Consider the following 21,088-nt stretch of genomic DNA (forward strand, 5'->3'; position numbering starts at 1 on the left):
CCAAGTATGGGGAGGGTACGTGTGTGTATCTGTGTGCATGCACGACAAGAAAGGATGGAAGGATGATTATGCAGTTGAGCATGAGTGAAGTGACAGATCAGAGATTCAAAAGATTGATAGACAGAAAAAGGAGAAAGAGACCTCAGAGGATTAGAGAAAGGAAGATCATAATTAAGTCTGGTAATGGAAGGGGCAAGAATGTAATTTGATTTCCATACCCAGTCACTGGTCTCCAAACAAGTAGAGAGCAGCAGCTATCCCCTTGGCTGAGGTGGGAGAGAATATGCATTGCAGGGGCTCAAAAAGAGATTCCCTTCAGCCATTTTCTGTTGAATAAACTAATCACGTGGATTTCATTATGGAGGCTGTAAAACTGGGGATAGCCTCTTCTCTAAGATGGAGACTAAAAGAAATCTAGAACCCAATTTTTTATTTGGCAGTAAAGATCAAAGTTTTGCTTCAGTGTCCTTTACCTACCAAACATTCTTTTTCAGTACCAGGAATGTATCTGATAGCCTTGCTTATGTACATCCACAAAAATATTTAACGTTGTCCACACTGAAAAATCCAAACTGACAGAGCAAGGAGATTCCAGGCATTCTCCAGCCTGGGATGTTTTTACTATCTTGAATAGAAGAGTGCCCACATTGAGTCAGATTAAGGATGTTAAGGACTAGTCAACTATCCGATAAGCAAATGCTTATCAGATAGTTGAGTCCACTAATTGATTTCCCCCCCCTTGCTGCCTCTAGAATATAATATTATAATATAGAGACAGCAAAGGTGTGGTGGCAGAGAAGAGAGGGTACTTCAAAGCAGCAGCACCGCACAGCTGATCCTGGGCTCTGTGCCGTGCTGCTCCTTTGAAATGCCATGGCAGTGTTACAAAGGGGCAGCGTCGCACAGAGCCCTGTATCAGCTGTGCGGTGCTGCCCCTTTGAAACACTACTGCAGTGTTTCAAAGTGGCAGTACCGTGTGGGGCCCAAGATCAGCTGGGGACTCCATAGCTGACCCTAGGCTTCATGCAGCATTTCCGCAGAACCCGGGGTCAGCTGAAGAGTCCCCAGGTTCTGAGGAAATTCCATGCTGGAGCATGTGCTTTGGAGCAGCAGTTCCCAACCGCCCATCTGTGGACCAGTAGTGGGCTGCTAAGTGCTGTTTGCTGGACTGCGGCACGCTGTCAGGCCATGCCCTGCTGCCTTGGCCCTGCCCATTGGAGAAGTGCGAGGTGAGTAGAGTAGCAAGCAGGTTCTCCAGGGGTCTGTGCTGGGCCTCTGGGTGTGTGCAGGAATAAGCAGTGTGGGGTGCAGGGAATTACAGAGGGCGGGAGGGGTGTGTCTTATGCCTCACAGTCCTGGGGAAGACACTGCCCAACCATAGCACAGGCTGCTTCGGGAGATCCAGAGCAGCAGCACTATCCAGCCATAGAGCACATGCATGGAACAGGAAGTCTGCCAGTCTTTGCTTCTTAAGGGCCCTTCTAGGCCCATAAGTGGAGTCATCTCTATGGCCCATGGCTGCAGCTCATGAGGGGAGCTGAGAGTCAAGGGGGAGTGGTTGTGGTGATGGCACCTCTGCCTGCAGGGAAGAGGGGGGGTTGGCAAAAGCACCAGCCCCAACAGCGATCCTGGTGAGCTCAGGAAACCATGGCAACAAGCTGCTCTTCCACTTCCCCTTCCAGTGGGGCTCAGAGCACCCAGCCGCCCAGGCTGGCAAGTGACAGTGCAGGGCCACGTGCTAGGCGCCAGAGTTCTTTCTAAGCTACATGCTTGTGTGTGCAGAGGAAATTTCTATCCTGCCCACCTCCTAAGCAAAGCTGCGTGGCAGTGTGGCGGGAGGCACCCTCGGGCTGCTGCAGCCAGAGGAACCGCGTGGCTGGCTGGCTGGCAGGCGGTCGGCTGCTCTGGCTGGCTGGGGCTGGAGGAGCTATGTGGCTCGTGGGCGGGTGGGGGGGAGTGGCTACTAAGCCTGGCTGGCACTGGAGGAACTGCATGGCTGGGCGGTGAGTGGCTGCTCTAGGCCAGAGGAACTGCGTGGCTGGTGGGAGGGTAGGGGGCAGCTACTGTGGTTGGTCGGGGACTGGAGGAATCACATGGCAGGCGGGCGAGTGGATGCTTTGGGCTGGAGGCTGCTTTGGACTGGAGGATCCTCATGACAGATGGGGGGCAAAATAACACGACAGCTTAAAATTAATAGCCATAATGAATATGCAAATATGCAAATTCATTATTTACCATCATGAATATGCAAATGTGTCATCTGGTCCACCAAATATTTATTAGTGAGTTCGCTGGCCCCTGGTATAAAAAAAGTTGGGAACCACTGCTTTGGAGGTTAGGGTCAAACTTCAAATTGATCTGGACAAACTGGAGAAATGGTCTGTGGTAAACAGGGTGAAGTTTATGTAGTCCCCTTACTAAGGTGCCTCTTCTTATTTTCTGGGAAGACCCTGTGTGCTGCAACCTAGCCTCACAGACTACAATTCCCATGAGCCTTTGGGAAAAACAGGAAGGAAGTGACTCTTGTGTGAGAGATCGGAGTCTCTCCATGTTCATGAAAAGAGAGGCCAAGCAGTCTGGGACTCTGCCCTTGGAATTTGGAACAGAAGGGGAGCCGGGCTGCTGTGGAGGAGTTTGATCCAGTCCAGGATCTGTTAGAGTGCAGCTATAGACTGGGACTGGGTGCCTTTGGAACTGGGATCTAGCAGGCTGCTTCTGGTAGGCACATCATGAGACTGTAAGTAATTGGGCCTTTTTGGGCAAGTGCTGTCTGGGACAGAGCTGCTGCCTATCTTGGACCCTCATACACACTTTCTACAGAGAATCTCCATTATAGCTGTAGCTCTGCAAGCGCGCCCATGCAAGCAAGAGTCTGGGACTCTGAGTCCAGGGGTGTACTTTTACTTCTGTGTACTTTGTTAATTGATGTTATTCACTGTTAATTTGTTAAATCCTGTTTCTTTAAGTTAAGTAAAGGTTGTTCATTCTAATGCAATCTATTAGATGTATATTATTTATTATTTGTAATTGTTCTTCTGGAGTTAGATCCAGTTTATTGTTGGAATATGTTTATTTCTGGTGGTTCTCAAGGCACACCAGTAAGAGTATGTCTACACTACAAAGTTAGTTCGAACTAACAGACGTTAGTTCGAACTAACTTTCATAGGCGCTACACTAGTGCTCTGTTAGTTTGAATTTAATTCGAACTAACGGAGCGCTTAGTTCGAACTAGGTAATCCTCATTCCATGAGGATTAAGCCTAGTTCGAACTAGCTAGTTAGAATTAAGGGGTGTGTAGCTCCTTAATTCGACTAGTGGGAGGCTAGCCCTCCCCAGGTTTCCCTGGTGGCCACTCTGGCCAACACCAGGGAAACTCGTCTGCCCCCCTCCCGGCCCCGGAGCCCTTAAAGGGGCACGGGCTGGCTACGGTGCCCGTGCCAGGTGCAAGCCTGCCAGTACCCAGCCAGCAGACCCTGCACCTGGCACGGATCGAGCTACCCACCTAATGCCCCCCCAGCCCTCCCCCTCTTCCCGGGACCAGGCTGGCAGCTCCCAGGAGCTTGCCCGGGACCGCAAGAGGTGGGTACCCACCTGGGCTAGTGTGGACATCGTGGATCTCGTCCATGATCTCCGCACTAGGCACAGGAAAGTGGCCGGCTTGGGCAGGATAGCTGCCAGCCTGGCCACCCAGGAGCAGGTGTGCAAGAGAATCAAAGGGGTCCACTGAGACCCCCGACCCTGAGCCCTGAGCTTACAATGGCCGTCCTGGGTCAGACCAAGGGTCCATCTAGCCAGTAGCCTGTCTGCCGACAGTGGCCAACCCTAGGGACCATGGAGGGGATGGACTGAAGACAGTGACCAAGCCATTTGTCTCATGCCATCCCTCTCCAGCCTTCCACAAACCTTGGGCAGGGACACCACTCCTACCCCCTGGCTAATAGCACTCCATGGATCCAACCTCCATGACTTGATCTCACTTCCCTTTAAACTCTGTTCCAGTTCTAGCCATCACAGCCTCCTGCAGCAAGGAGTTCCACAGGTTGACTCTTTGCTTTGTGAAGAAGAACTTTCTCTTACTAGTTTGAAGCCTGCTACCCATTCCTTTCCTTTGGTGTTCTCTAGTCCTTCATTACGGGAACTAATGAAGAACTTTTCTGTATGCACCCTCTCCACCCAACTCCTGCTTTTAGAGACCTCTATCTTGTCCCCCCTCCGTCTCCTCTTTTCTAAGCTGAAAAGTCCCAGTCTCTTTAGCCTCTCTTCATATGGGACCTGTTCCCAACTCCTGATCATTTTAGTTGCCCTCCCCTCTCCCAGCCTCTCTCTTCCCCTCTCCCACCTCCTTTTCCCAGTCTCCCCCAGTTTTGTTCAATAAAGACAGATTCCATTTTGGAAGACACGTTATCTTTATTTTGTACATCAAGAAGAGGGGCTAGGGAAGGGTAAGTGGAAGGAGGTGAGGAAGGAATGGGGCACGAACCCCCAATGGGGAGGCCTGGGCTGGTTCTGCGGGCTTCTGGGGGTGGAAGCTCTCCTGCAGCCCCCCAATTGCCTCCTCTCCTCAGATGGCAGTCTGTGGCAAGTGCAGCTGGTCTGATGTCCGAGTGCTGTGATGTGCCCAGTGTGGGTACTCCGGGCACTCCAAGCCAGGACTGCTTTGCAAGTCCTGAGAACTGTCTGTCCGGGGTGGGGGTCGGGACCCTTTAAGCACAGCCCTCGGCTAGCCTGAGACAGCATCTCCATGCTCTAAGTCCTCCTTTGATGCCCTGCCAGCACTGCTTCCGGCCATCCTTAACCCCGCTTCAGGGTCCACTTAATGTGGACGCGCTAGTTCGAATTAGCAAAACTCTAATTTGAACTAGTTTTTAGTTCTAGATGCGTTAGTTCGAATTAGCTTAGTTTGAATTAACTAATTCGAACTAAGTTAGTTCGAATTAGCGCTGTAGTGTAGACATACCCTAAGTGTGTTACAGGGCCAGTCAGGTGGAGGCACCGCCATTATATGTTCTTTATGAGTAAGGGACAGCAGCAAGGGGGTAGATAGGGTTTCCCCAACTAAACAACATCACCGCTGGGGTTAAAACCATCAGACGCCCAGGCACACCTATGTGTGTGACCTGCTCCCAAGTAACCCGGGGAGGAAAAAGGGGGTTACATTTAATAAGGACAAATGCAAAGTACTCCACTTAGGAAGGAACAATCAGTTTCACATATACAGAATTGGAAGTGATTGGGATCTAGGGATCATAGTGGACGACAAGTTAAACAGTATGACACAGTTGCAAAAAAAAATACAAAACCAAACGTGAGTCTGGGATGCATTAACAGGAGTGTTGTGAGCAAGACATGAGAAGTCATTCTTCTGCTCTACTCTGCTGATTGGAGTATTGAGTCCAGATCTGGGTACCACATTTCAAGAATGACGTGGAGAAATTGGAGAGGGTCCAGAGAAGGGCAACACAATGATTAAAGATCTAGAAAACATGACCTCTGGGGGAAGGTTGAAATAATTGGGCTTGTTTAGTTTAGAATAGAGAAGACTGAGAGGGGACATGATAGTTTTTAAATATCTACAAAGGTGTTACAAGGAGGAGGGAGGAAAATTGTTCTCCTTGGCCTCTGAGGATAGGGCAAGAAGAAAGGGGCTTAAATTGCAGCAGTGGAGGTTTAGGTTGGACATTAGGAAAAACTTCCTGTCAGGGTGGTTAAACACTGGAATAAATTCCCTGGGGGAGTGAGGAAGGGGGTCATAGAACCTCCATCCCAGGAGATATTTAAGAGTAGGTTAGACAGACACCTGTCAGGGATGATCTAGACAGTGCTTGGTACTGCCGTGAGGACCTCTTGAGGTCCCTTCCAGTTCTATGATTCTATCTCTTGAGTGGGAGAAATAGATTCCCCAATTATCACCTCTAATATCATTAGCTCACAGATATTTACCTCCCTCCCTTCCCCCTTCTGTTCTGAAATGTGATTTGTCTTTTTCATATGTGTTCATTTTTTTTAATTGTATCCTTTGGTATATATGGTTGTGACTACTTTCTTCCACTATTTGATCTGAGGAAGTGGGTCTGGCCCACGAAAACTCATCACCTATTAAACCATTTGTTAGTCTTTAAAGTGCTACACAGTCCTGTTTTTTATCTCTTGAATGGTAACAGCTAATTTAAACCCTATCCATGTGTATGTGTGGTTAAGATTATTTATTCCAATGTACATTACTTTGCATTTATAAATATTGAATTTCATCTGCCATTTTGTTGCCCAGTCACCCAAGTTAGTGAGATCCCTTCATAACTTTCACAGTCAGCTTTGGACTTAACTAATTTTAATAATTTAGTATCATCTGAATTTTGCCATCACACTGTTCATCTCTTTTTCTCTATTAATTTTTGCGATTTACCTATTTCCATTGTAAAAATGATCTTTTATTCTTACCCTTATTCTATTCCTATCTTTTGAAATGGTTACTGATCCATGATCTCTCTTATCCCATGCCTATTTACTTGGCTTAAGGATCTTTGGTTAGGGACCTTTTCAAACGCTTTCTGAAAGTCCAAGAACATAATACACAGTGGATTACCTTTGTCCACATATTTATTGAGATCCTCAAAGCTTTCTAAGATTGGCGAGTTACAGTTTTCCTTTATAAAAGCCATGTTGACTCTTCACCAACATTAAGGTCTGGCTTGACAAAGCCCTGGCTGGGATGATTTAGTTGTGGTTGGTGCTACTTCTAGCAGGGGGCTAGCCTAGAACAGTGTTTCTTAAATAAAGTACCCCTTTAAAAAATTGTAAGTACCCCCAGTACCTACAGAGTTCAGACACAGTTTTTTTTCTACCATTGCAACACATTTGTTTAAATAACTTAATTATAGCTTGGTGGGCAATTACATTTTTGGGTGTAAAAGGTACAGAAATAATAACGTGCTGTCAAACTTAAAACAAAAATTCAGTTTTTTCCAAATTTCAGTTGTGCTGATGTACCCCCCCAGACTTCTCTCGAGTAACCCTGAGGGTTCTCGTACCACTGGTTGAGAAACACTGGCCTAGATGACCTCCTGATGCCTCTTTAATCCCTAATCTTCTTTGATTCTATATTGTTTGTGTGCTTTTTTGTTCATAGTTTTAGTTTCAACAAGTTTGCTTGGTATTGAAGTTACACTTACCAACCTATAATTGCCAGGAGCCTTCTTAAAAAAACCTCACATTATATTCTGTACCAAATGACTGAAACATAGATAGCCATAGTTAGCTGTTTTGCAGTTTCATATTTGAGTTCTTTCAGAATACTATCAGGTCCTGGTGACTTATTCCTGTTTAATTTAACAGTTTGTTCCCACTTCCTCTATCGATACCTCACTCTAACAGTTCTTTTGATTTGTCAGTTAGAATGACTGTCTTGAGTATTTGGATTCCCCTCATGTGCACCGACAGCATCTGTGGTACCCTTGGCAAGTTGTGGGGGCAGGGCGGCTCTGTGGTCCTGGAAGGTATAGGGCCTTGGCTACCCTGGCCCATCCCCTTCTGCCCAACTCCTAGTGCTCCCAGAGTGTATGAGGCAATGCTCTGGCAGTGATTTAAAGGGTCCAGGGCTCCCAGCCACCACCACTGCCATTGCCTTTGAATCACTGGGCTCCAGGTAACTTCTGCCTTTGTTTTTGCTTGTTGATGGTCTGCTTCCCCTGTGTCCTCTGCAATGACAATCAAAGCAAAGAATTCCCTTGCTTCTCTGCAATAGCCTTTTCCCTTGAGTGTTCCTATAACACCGTGAGTGTCCAGTACCCCGCACTGATTGCTTGGCAGGCTTCCTGCTTCTAGTGTTTTTAATGAAAATTTTTGGTTAGTTTTTCTGTCTTTTGCTAATTTCTCTTTACATTCTTTCTTGCTTTGTGTGGCGGGCCCCTCCCACCTGCTGTCTTGAGTCCAAGGCCCGAGTCCACAATGCAGCCTTATAGCTGGCCCTTTAAGCAAGGCCAAGGCCCTCTGGCCTGAGTCCACAATGTAGTTCAGGGTTGTAGCGGGGACGCACCCCAGGTAGGGGGACCCGGGCCCACCCTACTCCACCGGGTCCCAGCCCAGGGCCCTGCGAGCAACCGGGTAATAGGTCACTCCCTTGGCGGGGCAATCTGGCCGAAACGCGCCGAGGTTCTCTGGGCGGGAGAGGCGGCTCCTGCTCCTGCCCTGGGCTGCTTCCTACCTGGTCCCCTGTGGTTCCTTCCCCTGTACTTGCCCAGCTTGCTGTGAGCTCCGTGCTGGCGTCCCCTCAGCAGGCAGTCCTTGGGCTACTCCAACTCGCCTCCACGTCCCTTCCGGCCTCTCCTGGAGTCCCCAGCAACAGCTGAGTGGGAGCTCCCTGCACCGGTCCTTCTCCTCCGGCTGTCTCCCCTGACTGAGTCCTTCCCCGGGCTTTTACAGCCCGGGCATGCTCGGTAGGGCTGTGGGGGAGGGGCCTCTGCAGCCAGGTAACCCTGGCTGGGCCCTGCAGGTTCAGTGCGGGGCTGCCTTGCCCCGTCACACACCCTCCCGCTTAGGAGGGTCGGCGACGGGGTCTCGGCCGACCCATCTTCACTTGTCCTTGAAAAAAAGTCTGCGTTAGTATGGGCTTTTCCAGGCCGATGCACTACCTGAAACGCAAATGGTTGTAATGATAAGTACCAACGCATGACCCGCGCAGTTGAGTCTTTCATGGCATGGAGCCATCTCTGGGGGGCATGGTCAGTTACTAAAGTGAATGGGCTCCCCAATAGGTAATACCTTAGGGACTCTATGGCCCATTTCGCCGCAAGGGCCTCCTGCTCTATGTCGAATACCTAGTCTCTCGCGGGAACAGCTTGCGGCTAAGGTATAGGATAGGGTGCTCCTCCCCCTCTATCACCTGGGATAATACCGCTCCTAGTCCTACTCGGGAGGCATCTGTCTGCAAAAGGAACGGCTTGTTGAAGTCTGGCTGAACGAGCACCGGCCCCTGAGCTAGCTGCTTCTTCAAGGTCTGGAAGGCAGCTTCGCACTCTATACGGTGCTCTCGGGGGTTCTTCGTGAGGTCTGTAAGGGGTGCTGCGATGGTCGCAAAGTTGGGTATAAAGCGGCGGTAGTATCCTGCCAGCCCCAGGAACTGTCGTACTTGCCTTTTCGTGGTAGGCGTAGGGCTCTCCTGTAGAGCCTGGACTTTGTCTATCAAGGGTCAGAGCTGCCCCTTCCCCACCGTAAAGCCGAGATAGCTCACCTCCGGATATCCCCAGTGGCACTTGGCCGAGTTGGCAGTGAGGCCAGCCTCCCCTAACGCCTGCAGCACTTGGGACAGATGTTGGAGATGTTCTGTCCAGCTCCGGCTGTATACTATAATATCATCAATATACGCCGCTGCGTAGTCATTATGTGGCTTCAGTACTTTATTCATGAGCCTCTGGAAAGTGGCTGCCGCCCCGTGGAGGCCAAAAGGCAAATTGGAAGAGTCTAAACAGGGTTGGGAAGGCCGTTTTCTCTTGAGATGCTGGTGTCAGGGGGATTTGCCAGTTGCCCTTAGTTAAATCAAGGGTGGATAGGACTCTGGCATGCCCTAATCGCTCCAACAGCTCGTCCACCCGTGGCATTGGGTAGGCATCGAAGCGGGAGATGGAATTTACCTTCCTGAAGTCCACACAAAACTGGACCAACCCATCTGCTTTTGGCACCAGTACTATGGGGCTCCTCCAGTCACTTCGGGACTCTTCTACCATGCCCAGAGCTAGCATCTGGTCCAATTCCCTTCACACCGTGTCCCACAACTTCCTGGGCAGCAGGCGATGATGGTCACGCACCCTCTGCCCCGGGAGGTGGGGGGGGGTGGCTATATGGTGGCTCGCCAGGTTCGTCTGGCCAGGTTTTGATGACAGGACCTGGGGAAAGCCGCTCAGCAGCCGGCGGAGCTGTTCCTGCTGTCCGGTCTCAAGGTCAGGACTGATGTCCAGGTGTGCGGATGTGGGACCCTCCTCTGCGGATGGTCCCAACTCCGGTTCCATAGGGTATGGGGTGATCATCAGGGCCTCTCACTCCTTCCACCCCTTGAGCAGGTTTACATGATATATCTGCACTTCTTTCCTCCGCCCTGGCAGCCGCACTGCATAGTCCACTGGACCCACCCATCTCACCACCTCAAATGGGCCTTGCCATTTTGCTAACAGCTTGGATTCTGAGGAACAGAGCAACAGTAGTACCCGGTCTCCTGGCTGGAAGGCCCAGGCCCTGGATCCCCAGGTGTAACGAGTGGTCTGGGTCTCCTGGGCTCGGCGTAGATTCTCTTGGGCCAAATGCCCTAGCTCCCGGAGCCGATCCCGCAAGCGCAGGATGTAGTGTACGGAGCCTCGGGCGGGGGTCTCTTGTTCTTCCCAGGTCTCTCGGATGAGGTCTAGGACCCTTCTGGGTTGTCATCCATACAGGAGCTCGAAGGGCGAGAACCCTGTAGAGGCCTGAGGCACCTCTCACACTGCAAACATCAGCGCTGGGAGCATCTTATCCCAATGACAGGCGTCATCCTCCACAAACTTGCGCAGCATTGACTTCAAGGTGCGGTTGAAGCGCTCCACCAACCCGTCCGTCTGTGGGTGGTAGACAGAGGTCTGGAGTGCACGGATGTTCAGCAGCCGACACAGCTCTGCCATGAGTCGCGACGTCAAGTTTGTCCCCTGGTCTGTGAGGATCTCCCAGGGTAGACCCACCTGGGAGAATATTTCCAGCAACTTGCCAGCAATGACGCAGGCGGTAGTTGTCCGCAGTGGGATGGCCTCCGGATACCGCGTAGCATAGTCCACCACGACTAGGATATACTTATGCCCCGTCTGGCTCCTTTCCAATGGCCCCACCAAGTCTAGGCCGATGCGCTCGAAGGGTGTCCCCACTATAGGTAGCGGCACCAGCGGGGCCCGGGGAATGTTGGCAGGGTTAGCCTTCTGGCACTCGGGGCATGAGGCACAGTACTCTCACACTTCATGGTGGATTCCCGGCCAGAAGAACCATCACGCCACTCGCTGCAGGGTCTTCTCTCGGCCCAAATGGCCCGCCCAAGGGTTTGCGTGTGCCAACTGTAACAGGCCCCGGCGGAAACGGCGTGGGACTAACAGCTGGTGCATCTCATCCTGGGTCTGAGGGTCCTGTACTAGGCGGTAGAGAAGGTCCTGCTGTACCTCAAAGCGGGGCCCTTGGGGTTGACCTGAAGCCAGCTCCTCCCCTTCCGGGCATGTAACCGCTTGCTCCCAGGCCCAGCTGAGCATGGGGTCGTTCCGTTGCTCTTCCAGTAAGTCCCCATCTAGCTCTAGGTCGGGGGGGTGGAGAACCTGTAGGGGCGCCGCCCGTTCTTGCCGCTGGGGCTCCGGGCGTAGCGTGCTGTGAGGCCCCTTCCCCCACCGCTACCTTGAGGGGCGGGCTTAGCGGGGCCCAGCAAGCTTGCCGTGCCCGGACAATATTTGCCCTTAGACCACTCCCCTCTTGTAGTAGATAATTAAACCTAGGCCAGTCCCGCCCCAAGATCACCGGGTAGGGCGACTTCGGGGCCACCACCACTAGCCTGTGTGCCCCACGCTGCCCATCTTCCAACCTCACCCAGGCTGTGTCGTAGGACCATACATCTCTATGAACACACATCATTTGTACGGGGGGGGTCCCAGCTGGTCCATTCGTACGGCCACCCCCATCTGGACAATGGTTTGGCTACAGCCAGAGTCCACCAGGGCAGTGGTGGGGGTTCCATTCACCCGCACGGGTACTATAATTTTGGCCTTGTCCCACCTCTGGGCCCTCTGGCCGGCCATCAACACCTGCCCATAGTTACAGTTCTGGGGGCGCTTCCTCTTTCTAAACTGCCTCATCTCTTATTCTCCCATTTTTTTTCTCCTCTTTAAGTGGGTTTCCCTACCTTCCCCTCGTTGCAGGGGAAGAAACTACCCACATTCTCCACCACGTGTGGCGGGCCCCTCCCGCCTGCCCTCTTGAGTCCAAGGCCCGAGTCCACAATGCAGCCTTATAACTGGCCCTTTAAGCAAGTCCAAGGCCCTCCGGCCTAAGTCCACAACACCATCGCAATGCAGTTTATAGCTGGCCCTTTAAGCAAGGCCAAGGCCCTACGGCCTGAGTCCACAATGTAGTTCAGGGTTGTAGCAGGGACGCACCCCAGGTAGGGGGACCCGGGCCCACCCTACTCCACCGGGTCCCAGCCCAGGGCCCTGCGAGCGACCGGGTAATGGGTTGCTCCTTTGGCGGGGCAATCCGGCCGAAAAGGAACCGAGGGTCTCCGGGCGGGAGAGGCAGCTCCTGCTCCTGCCCTGGGCTGCTTCCTACCTGGTCCCCGTGGTTCCTTCCCCTGTACTTGCCCAGCTTGCTGCAAGCTCTGTGCTGGCGTCCCCTCAGCAGGCAGTCCCTGGGTTACTCCAACTCACCTCCATGTCCCTTCTGGCCTCTCCTGGAGTCCCCAGCAACAGCTGAGTGAGAGCTCCCTGCACAGGTCCTTCTCCTCCAGCTGTCTCCCCTGACTGAGTCCTTCCCCAGGCTTTTATAGCACAGCTACAGCCCGGGTATGCTCGGTAGGGCTGTGGGGGAGGGGCCTCTGCAGCCAGGTAACCCTGGCTGGGCCCTGCAAGTTCAGTGCGGGGCTGCCTCGCCCCGTCACACTCTGCCTTATTATTCTTTAGTTATCAAGGTTTATGTTCCTTTCTATTTTCCCAAATAGGATCTGACTTCCAATTTTTAAAGGGTGTCTCTTTACCTCTAACTGCCTCTTGTATCCTGTTGTTTAGCCCTGATGCCGTTTTTTGTTCTTACTTTTTTTTTAAATTTGGGTGGTATATATTCAGTTAGAGCCTCTATTATGGTCTTTTAAAAAAGTCTCTGTGTGGTTTGCAGGCAGTTCACCCATATGACTGTTCCTTGCAATTTGTTTAACTAGCTTCCTCATTTTTGTGTAGTTCCCCTTTTTGAAGTTAAATACTATTTTGATGGGTTTCTTTGGCATTTTCCCCTACAAGGTTGTTTAATTTAATTGTTATGGTTGCCTCTTGGACCAGAATCTGTGCTCTGTTTGTTTAGGATAGAATTAATAAATTGCCTCTCAATTGTGTGTTCCAGGAAAGCAGTCATTTATGGTGTCTAGAAATTTTCTCTCTGCATCATTTTCTGAGACACATATGCCACTCAGAAGATAGTTGAAATCCCCCATTATTAGTATGTATGGGTATGTCTACACTACAAAGTTAGTTCGAACTAACGGACGTTAGTTCGAACTAACTTTCCTAGGCGCTACACTAGCGCTCCGTTAGTTCGAACTTAATTCGAACTAACGGAGCGCTTAGTTCGAACTAGGTAAACCTCATTTTACGAGGATTAAGCCTAGTTCAAACTAGTTGGTTCGAATTAAGGGCTGTGTAGACCCTTAATTCGAACTAGTGGGAGGCTAGCCCTCCCCAGGTTTCCCTGGTGGCCACTCTGGCCAACACCAGGGAAACTCTATTGCCCCCCTCCCGGCCCCGGAGCCCTTAAAGGGCCACGGGCTGGCTACACAGTTTGTGCCAGTTGCAAGGCTGCCAGCAGCCGTGCCAGCACAGCCTGCACCTGCCACAGGATGAGCCAGCCATCCGAGGGCTTCCAGCCCTCCACTGCTCCCCAGGACCAGCCTGGCCGCTCCCAGGAGCCTGCCCGGGGGCGCAAAGGGCGGGCACCCGCCTGGTCAAGTGCGGAGATCGTGGACCTCATCGAGGTTTGGGGGGAAGCCTCCAATGTCCATGATCTCCGCACTAGCCACCGGAACGCGGCCGTCTACGGCCGCATGGCTGCCAGCCTGGCCGCCAGGGGCCACCAGCGCAGCCGGGAGCAGGTCCGCTGCAAAATTAAGGACTTGCGGCAGTCCTACTCCCGGGCCTGCCAGCCAGGGGCCGACCCGGAGGCCTGCCCCCACTTCCACGCCCTGGACCACCTCCTGGGGGCTCATGCCGTCCCTGCCCCCCGGGACGTGATTGACCCCGGGGCAGAGGGACCGCTCCTGGAGACGGAGGAGGAGGAAGAGGGCTCTGAGAGCCAGGAGCCTGCCACCAGCCTGCCCAGGACCCAGGACCCCCGAGGCACCCCACAGAGCCGCTCACCTGTGTCGTCTGAGGCCGGGGAGGCGTCCACCTGTGAGTACCCTCATGTTCCCCTTATGTGTACGGGGAGCTGGGGCGAGAGGGAGCCCCGGGACCGTGCGCCTGGGCCTTGCCCACCAAGGAGCAGCAGCTGGGGATCCTGCAGGGGCCCTGGCCTTGCAGAGGGGAGCTGGGTTTCACACACCTGGGCCCCTGGGGAAATTGACCGCTGGTCTTGTTGCACCACAGCCGCAGCACCTGGGACTGCAGGGCACACCACCCCGCCTGCAGCAGCCACCCGCGCCCGGGCAAGCAGGACAGCCAGGAACCAGGAGGAGTACCAGAGGCGGCACCTCCGGTTCCTGGATCAACAGCTCCGTCTCCAGGACCACTGTGTCCAGGAGGACCTGAGGCTGCGCCAGAGGAGTCTGGAGGCCCTGGAGGAGCAGGGCCGTGCCCTGCGAGGCCACCTCCAGAGCCTGCTCGACCGCTTCCCATTTCCTCCTCCTGCTGCACCCCCTGCTCCCCCTGCTCCCCCCACTCCTCCTGCTCCCCCTCCTGCTCCCGCTCCTGCTTCCGCTCCTGCTTCCTCCACACCCCCTGTCCCTCCTGGCCCCCCCTCCACAACCATTTCCCACCGACGCGCCCGGACCCACAGTGTGGCGAGACGGGAGAGGCAGCCGGACTCCCACCCCTGAGCTTTCCTTTCCCTTCCTCCCTTCCCTCCCCTTCCAGCTCCCTCGTCCCAGGTTTCCCCCTCCCCTCTCCAACCCTCATTCCTCCCTTCCCGCACCCAGTTATGTTAAATAAACAGACGTTTTTGTTTCAAAAACAGGTGTCTTTATTTTACAGTAGATAGAGAGGGGAAAGGGGAAGGGGGGTAGGGTGGAAGAAGGCCCCAGTGGGGCATGCAGGGAGAGGTCAGTCCTCCTCCTCCTCCACCAGGAAGCTCTCCCGCAGGGCTTCCCGGATCCGGACGGCCCCCCGCTGGGCTTCCCGGATGGCGGTGGTGCGGGACTGACTGTAGTGTCCAGCCATGTGGTCAGCCTCAGCCATCCAGGCTGGCAGGAAAACCTCCCCCTTTCGCTCACACAAATTGTGGAGCACACAACATGTCGCCACCACGAGAGGGATGTTGTGCTCGGCCAGGTCCAGACGGGTGAGGAGGCATCGAAAGCGGGCTTTCAGTCGCCCGAAGGCCCCCTCCACCACGATGCGGGCCTTGATCAGCCTGGCATTGAAGGCCTGGCGGGAGGGATTGAGGTGCCCCGTGTAGGGCTTCATCAGCCACGGCTGCAGTGGGTAGGCGGCATCCCCCACCAGGCACACGGGCATGTCCACGTCCCCGACCCTGATGTGGTGGTCGGGGAAGAAGGACCCGTCCTGCAGCCGCTGGCACACGGAGGAGTTGTGGTACACCCGGGCGTCGTGTGCTTTGCCGGACCAGCCCACATTAATGTCCGTGAACTGGCCCCGGTGGTCACACACGGCCTGCAGGATCACGGAGAAGTACCCCTTTCTGTTGACGTACCGGGACGCCTGGTGTTCCGGGGCACGGATGGGGATGTGCGTCCCGTCGATGGCCCCCCCGCAGTTGGAGAAGCCGAGGGCGCCGAAGCCCCAGATGACGGCGTCCAGGTCGGCGAGGCGGACCACCCTGCGGAGCAGCACCCGGTTGATGGCCTTGACCACCTGCGGAGAGAGACACAGCAAAGCGCCAATCAGTGGGGCGCCCGGGTGGCTGGGAGCGTGCGTGCCCTGGCAGTGCCCCGCGCCCCACTCCCGGAAGCAACCCCCCTGGCAGCGTGTAGTACGGCCGGGACAGCCCGACCCCTCCGGTGCGGGGTGCTTTCGCCTCCTCCCGCCCTCCCTTTGTCCCTGGGGCGGCCCATCCCCTCCTTGCAGCTCCCCTCCCCCCCGGCTCGGTGGCCGACGAGTGCCATACCTGCATGAGCACCGCTCCGACGGTGGATCTCCCCATGCCGAACTGGTTCCCGATGGATCGGTAGCTGTCCAGCGTGGAGAGCTTCCAGAGGGCGATGGCCACCCGCTTCTGGAGGGGGATGGCGGGTCTCATGCGAGTGTCCCTTCTTTGCAGGGCAGGGGCGAGCCACTCGCAGAGCTCCAGGAAGGTGTCCCTCCTCATCCTGAAGTTCTGGGTCCACTGTCGGTCCTCCCAGCGCTCCAGGACGATGCGGTCCCACCAGTCGGTGCTGGTGTCCAGACGCCAGACGCGGCGGGGCACGCCAGTGCTGGGGCGCCGCCGCGGCTCCTCCACGGCCCCCAGGGCGGCCAGGCGGAGAGGCAGGGGGCTGACGTTCACCAGGTGGTGCCAGGCAGCCTCGAGCCATTGCTGGCAGGCTTGCAGCAGCAAGTCCAGAACGTGCACCAGAAGGTGCAGGGCGAGCCGTGGCTCCATGTTGCCACCTGCAGCGGCCCCCCCGAAGGGAAGCACCGACACAGACGGGCACAGAGACCAACGCTTTGCTGCCCCTCGGCGAGGTTGGCAAGCAAGCAGGAAAAGCTGAGAACCGGCTGTCCAGGGGGGTCCCTTTAAGCTCGAGCCTCAGATAGCCTCAGACAGCAGCCACACAAAGCAACTACTGACCTGATGCCCTGCCAGAACCGGTTTCAGCTGCCCTTAAATGCCCCCCTGCGTCCAATCAGTGTGGACGCGCTAGTTCGAATTAGCAAAACGCTAATTCGAACTAGTTTTTAGTTCTAGATGCGCTAGTTCGAATTAGCTTAGTTCGAATTAGCGCTGTAGTGTAGACGTACCCTATTTCATCTTTGTGGCCTCTCAGATTTTCATAGAATCCTAGGGCTGGAGGAGACCTCAGGATTGGGATTATTCCGTCCCAAGTGCAGGATTCTGCACTTGTCCTTGTTGAACCTCATCAGATTTCTTTTGGCCCAATCCTCCAATTTGTCTAGGTCACTCTGGACCCCCTCCCTGCCCTCCAGCATATCTACCTCTCCCCCTAGCTTAGTGTCATCCACAAATTTGCTGAGGGGGCAATCCATCCCCTCACCGAGGTGATTAACGAAGATGTTGAACAAAACCGGCCCTAGAACCGATCCTGAGGGCACTCCTCTAGAAACCGACTGCCAACCTGACTGTTGATCACTACCCATTGGGCCTGAAAATCTAGCCAGTTTGACTGTGAAGATAGAGGCAAAGAAAGCATTGAGTACTTCAGCTTTTCCCACATCATCTGTCACTAGGTTACCTCCCTTGTCCAGTTACCTCCCTCTCTGATCACCCTCTTATTGCTAACATGCCTGTATAAAGCTTTCTTGTTACCCTTCACATCCTTTACTAGATGTAATTCCAATTGCACTTTCGCCTTCCTGATAACTCCCCTGCATTCTTGAGCAATATATTTATACTCCTCCCTGGTCATCTGTCCAAGTTTCCACTTCTTGTAAGTTTCCTTTTTGTGTTTAAGCTCACCAGGATGTCCCCGGTAAGCCAATTTAGTTGCCTACCATATTTACTTTTCTTACTACGCATCGGGATGGTTTGTCCCTGTGCCTTCAATAAGGCTTCTTTAAAGTATTGCCAGGTCTCCTGGACTCCTTTCCCTTTCATGTAAGCATCCTAGGGAATCCTGGCCTTCAGTTCTTTTGTCTTTGCATTGCCAATTGGTTGACCTATTGCTGTATTCTTGATTCTATGGTACAGCTTGATTCATTAAGATTTTTTTTTTATTTGACTTTGTGCTTTCTTTCACATATAGTGCAACTCATCCACCAGCACTTCTTACTGTATATTGGGCAACTTGCTATTACCATGTCCCATTGACTATTCTCATTCCATCTAGTTTCCATGATGCCTATTATATCAAAACCTCATTTAATGCTGCACTATCTAGTTCACCCATAATTTCTAGCATTTTAAAGTAAGCAAGTACGTATTTTGACAACATTTAATTTATCAATATTCAGACTAAAAATAAGGTGTAAATTGTTAATAGTGAGAGTCGTGCTCAATTCTCCATCAATGACAATTTTTAAGTCAAATTTGGATGTCTCTCTAAAAGATATACTCTTTATATAGTATATCTATAGTATGTGTGTGTGTATATATATAGTCTAGATAGACAGACAGCTAGCAGTGGGAGTGATGGCAACCATGGCAGAGTAAGTGCTGGAGTCGGCCATGGCTCTCACGAAGGGCGCTGTGTAGCCTGGGGCTAGCAAGGCTGTTCTGGTGCCACAAGGCCTTTCCATTCTGTCTGCAGCTTTAAGCTCTGCAGGAGAAAAGGAGCATCAGAATTGTCAGGTATGTGGCCAGAGCAGCCACAAGTGCAGCTATGAGAGGCCTCTGGAGGCCAATTGTTTCAAAATAGCAGCAGCTGAGCATCCACACTCACGCTGCTTCAAAATAACAATCTAGGCCCAATCAAATTAAAGAGAAAAATAAAGAAGGAAGATTTTTCACTGTACATAAAGCCATTCAATCTGCAGTTTCCTTTTTCTTACTCTGCATGGATTTTTATCTCACTGCCATCCGCCTTGGTTCTATTTTTGGAGGACAATCTTTTGGGCAACACAGGGAGTAAGTTAACAAACCATCTGTTCACAAAAACTTGTTGAGTTTCTTAGTTATCTGCTTCATAAAGAAGAGCAAAAGTCTTCCTTACTCATTTTTATCCCCGTTCCATTTACCCAAAATCTCAGGCTTTCAGAACAAAACTTCCAAACTAGCGTGTAAAAAACATAGGCTCCTAAATCCATATTTAGACACCTAAATAAAATGGCTTGATTTTTTTTAAAGAAATGCTGAGCACTCTCAAATTTAATTGATTTTAAAAATCAGGAAACATTTGTTTAGGTACCTAAAAATGGTTTTAGGAGCTTAACTTAAAGTACTCAATTTAAAAAATATTGACCTTTGTGTATATGCTTACATTAGATCTGTGGCTCTCAGACTGTGGTCTCAGGACCACCAGTATTATATGGAGTTCTTTGTGGAGTCCTCATCTTTACATACTTTTAGGGCCAAGCAGTGTAGGAGAACTGGGCTACTGAATGGGGAGGCTGATCCATAAGAGGTTCTTAATCTTCCAAAGTTGCCTACAAAATAAAACATTGAACCAGATGATTGTCATTGTCCTGGTCCTGGGATATGAGGGAAGGATATTGATTTCATGGGAGAGAAAATCTGGAGATTTAATTTTTGTATTGTAATGCTAAGGAGAAAAGATACTTTTTCTTGTCTTCATTGTTGTACGAATCCTGGTGAAGCCATAAGAGCAGAGCTCTCAGAAAATGTGGAATTGGGAGGCCTCTTTTCCTTTCCTGAGTGTATTTAATGTAAGATGTTTTTGTTACTAACGGTGAAAAGTGAATTATTAACCACTCAGCCGCATTTTCTATTTGTCCTGGCTTTTCTGCTGGCCAGAAAACCAATTTTCTTCCTGATTTTCTCAACTTACAATGTGCTGATTTCCCCCTCTTGCAGACCTACCAATCTTCACTTGTATTAAAGAGAGTTTGATTACTTTTCCCTGAATCAGTGTTGCCTGCTTGCCAACCTTAACCAAATGCAAATATGGGAAATTACTTCCTTTGTAAGGTGGCTTGTTGTGGTTGTCCCTCCCCAGTCCCATACTACTTCCTTTTCTCCCCCCCATCTTTTGAGGGTGGCTGTGGAAACAGTAGGCAGCCCTCCATCTTAGGTAAGGCTGCTTGATTTAGAGCCTCTTACTTTATAATAGGAGAGTTGTATTATCATAATAACTACCCATTCTGTTAGGCATTTGAATTATAGCCAACATCCCTGTGACTTCCCTGTTTTCAGTTAAGGCCCTATATGCCTTAGAATTGGATTTTTTTCTAGTTTTCAGGCACTGATATAGCTCCCCCAGTGCATATCTTAAAACTAGACAAGAAAGCCTCCCTCTGTGTTGGTGGGCTTACTTACCTTCTGAATCTCAAGTAATGGGCACACATGACCATTTTCCTGGATCACATTGGGGTTTGCACCAGTATTCTGGTCTTTTGTGGAGTCATCCTTTTGGACTACATCTACACTGTGCATTCTTGCATAAGAAGATATGCAAATGAGGCATGAGGGTGAATATAGCAGTGTCTTATTTGCATACCTAATGAGCCACCATTTTTGCGCAAGGAAAATAAGTTGCAGAATGGCTCCTGCACAAAAGGGGAGTGTACACAGCTCCTTCTTGCACAAAAGCCCCTTGTGCAAAATGGAAGCTCATTAGGTATGCAAATGAGATGTGGCAATATTCATTGTCATGCCTCATTTGCATATCTTTTTGCGCAAGAAAGTGCCTTGAAGTTTGCAACTGTGTGCTGGGGGAATGGAGCATCTGTTGTCAGATCTTTCATGGAAAAGTGATTTTGTTATTAGTATAACAGGTTTAGAAGATGTATTCAATTAGGATGATTGATTTTACCTATTTTATCCTGGGCGCAGTAGCACAGTTTTGGACCTTGTTTTTCAAATCAAATACTCTTGAGTGGTTTACCTTGAAATTGCATCATTGCCTCTGTTGAGAAAAATTCTTTAAATATAAACTGTGCTATGAGGCATTCATCACAATCTCAGCTAATACGCAGGCTCATTTGAGAGGCAGCCAAATCATTGCTATCTTGACCAGTGAGATTCCTGTTGAATTTCTTGGCAAGACACAGAAGAAATGGGATGGCCTTCCTGCCCATAGATGGCAGAGAAGATCTTTTGTTTTTAAATCCAAGTAAAAAAGTTATCTCCAATTATTTCAAAGGGATAAACTACAAAGAGTTGCATGACTTCCTATTATGGTCTCAACTCTGTCCTCTTTGATTGAGGTCTCAAACAGATTCAACACATTGAAGAGTCTTTCTGAATCAAATGGTTAAAAGTTTTATGCACTGGAAATAACAGGATGTAAAGATGTGGACAGCAGCATGAAAAGGTTCAGTTAGTACATAATAAAGGATCTGCCGCCTCACAATAGACCTTCATAGACAAAATATTTGACTAGGAAAAAATA

At 51.3% G+C, this 21,088-nt stretch overlaps 1 protein-coding gene across 10 annotated transcripts in view; it reads left to right on the forward strand.

The window, feature by feature from the left end:
- Positions 1 to 21,088, forward strand: part of IRAG1 (inositol 1,4,5-triphosphate receptor associated 1) — a 190,152-nt gene that overhangs the window by 45,373 nt on the left and 123,691 nt on the right. The window lies entirely within an intron of this gene.

Source organism: Pelodiscus sinensis, chromosome 4 (genome assembly GCF_049634645.1).
Source record: "Pelodiscus sinensis isolate JC-2024 chromosome 4, ASM4963464v1, whole genome shotgun sequence".
Lineage (NCBI taxonomy): Eukaryota > Metazoa > Chordata > Testudines > Trionychidae > Pelodiscus > Pelodiscus sinensis.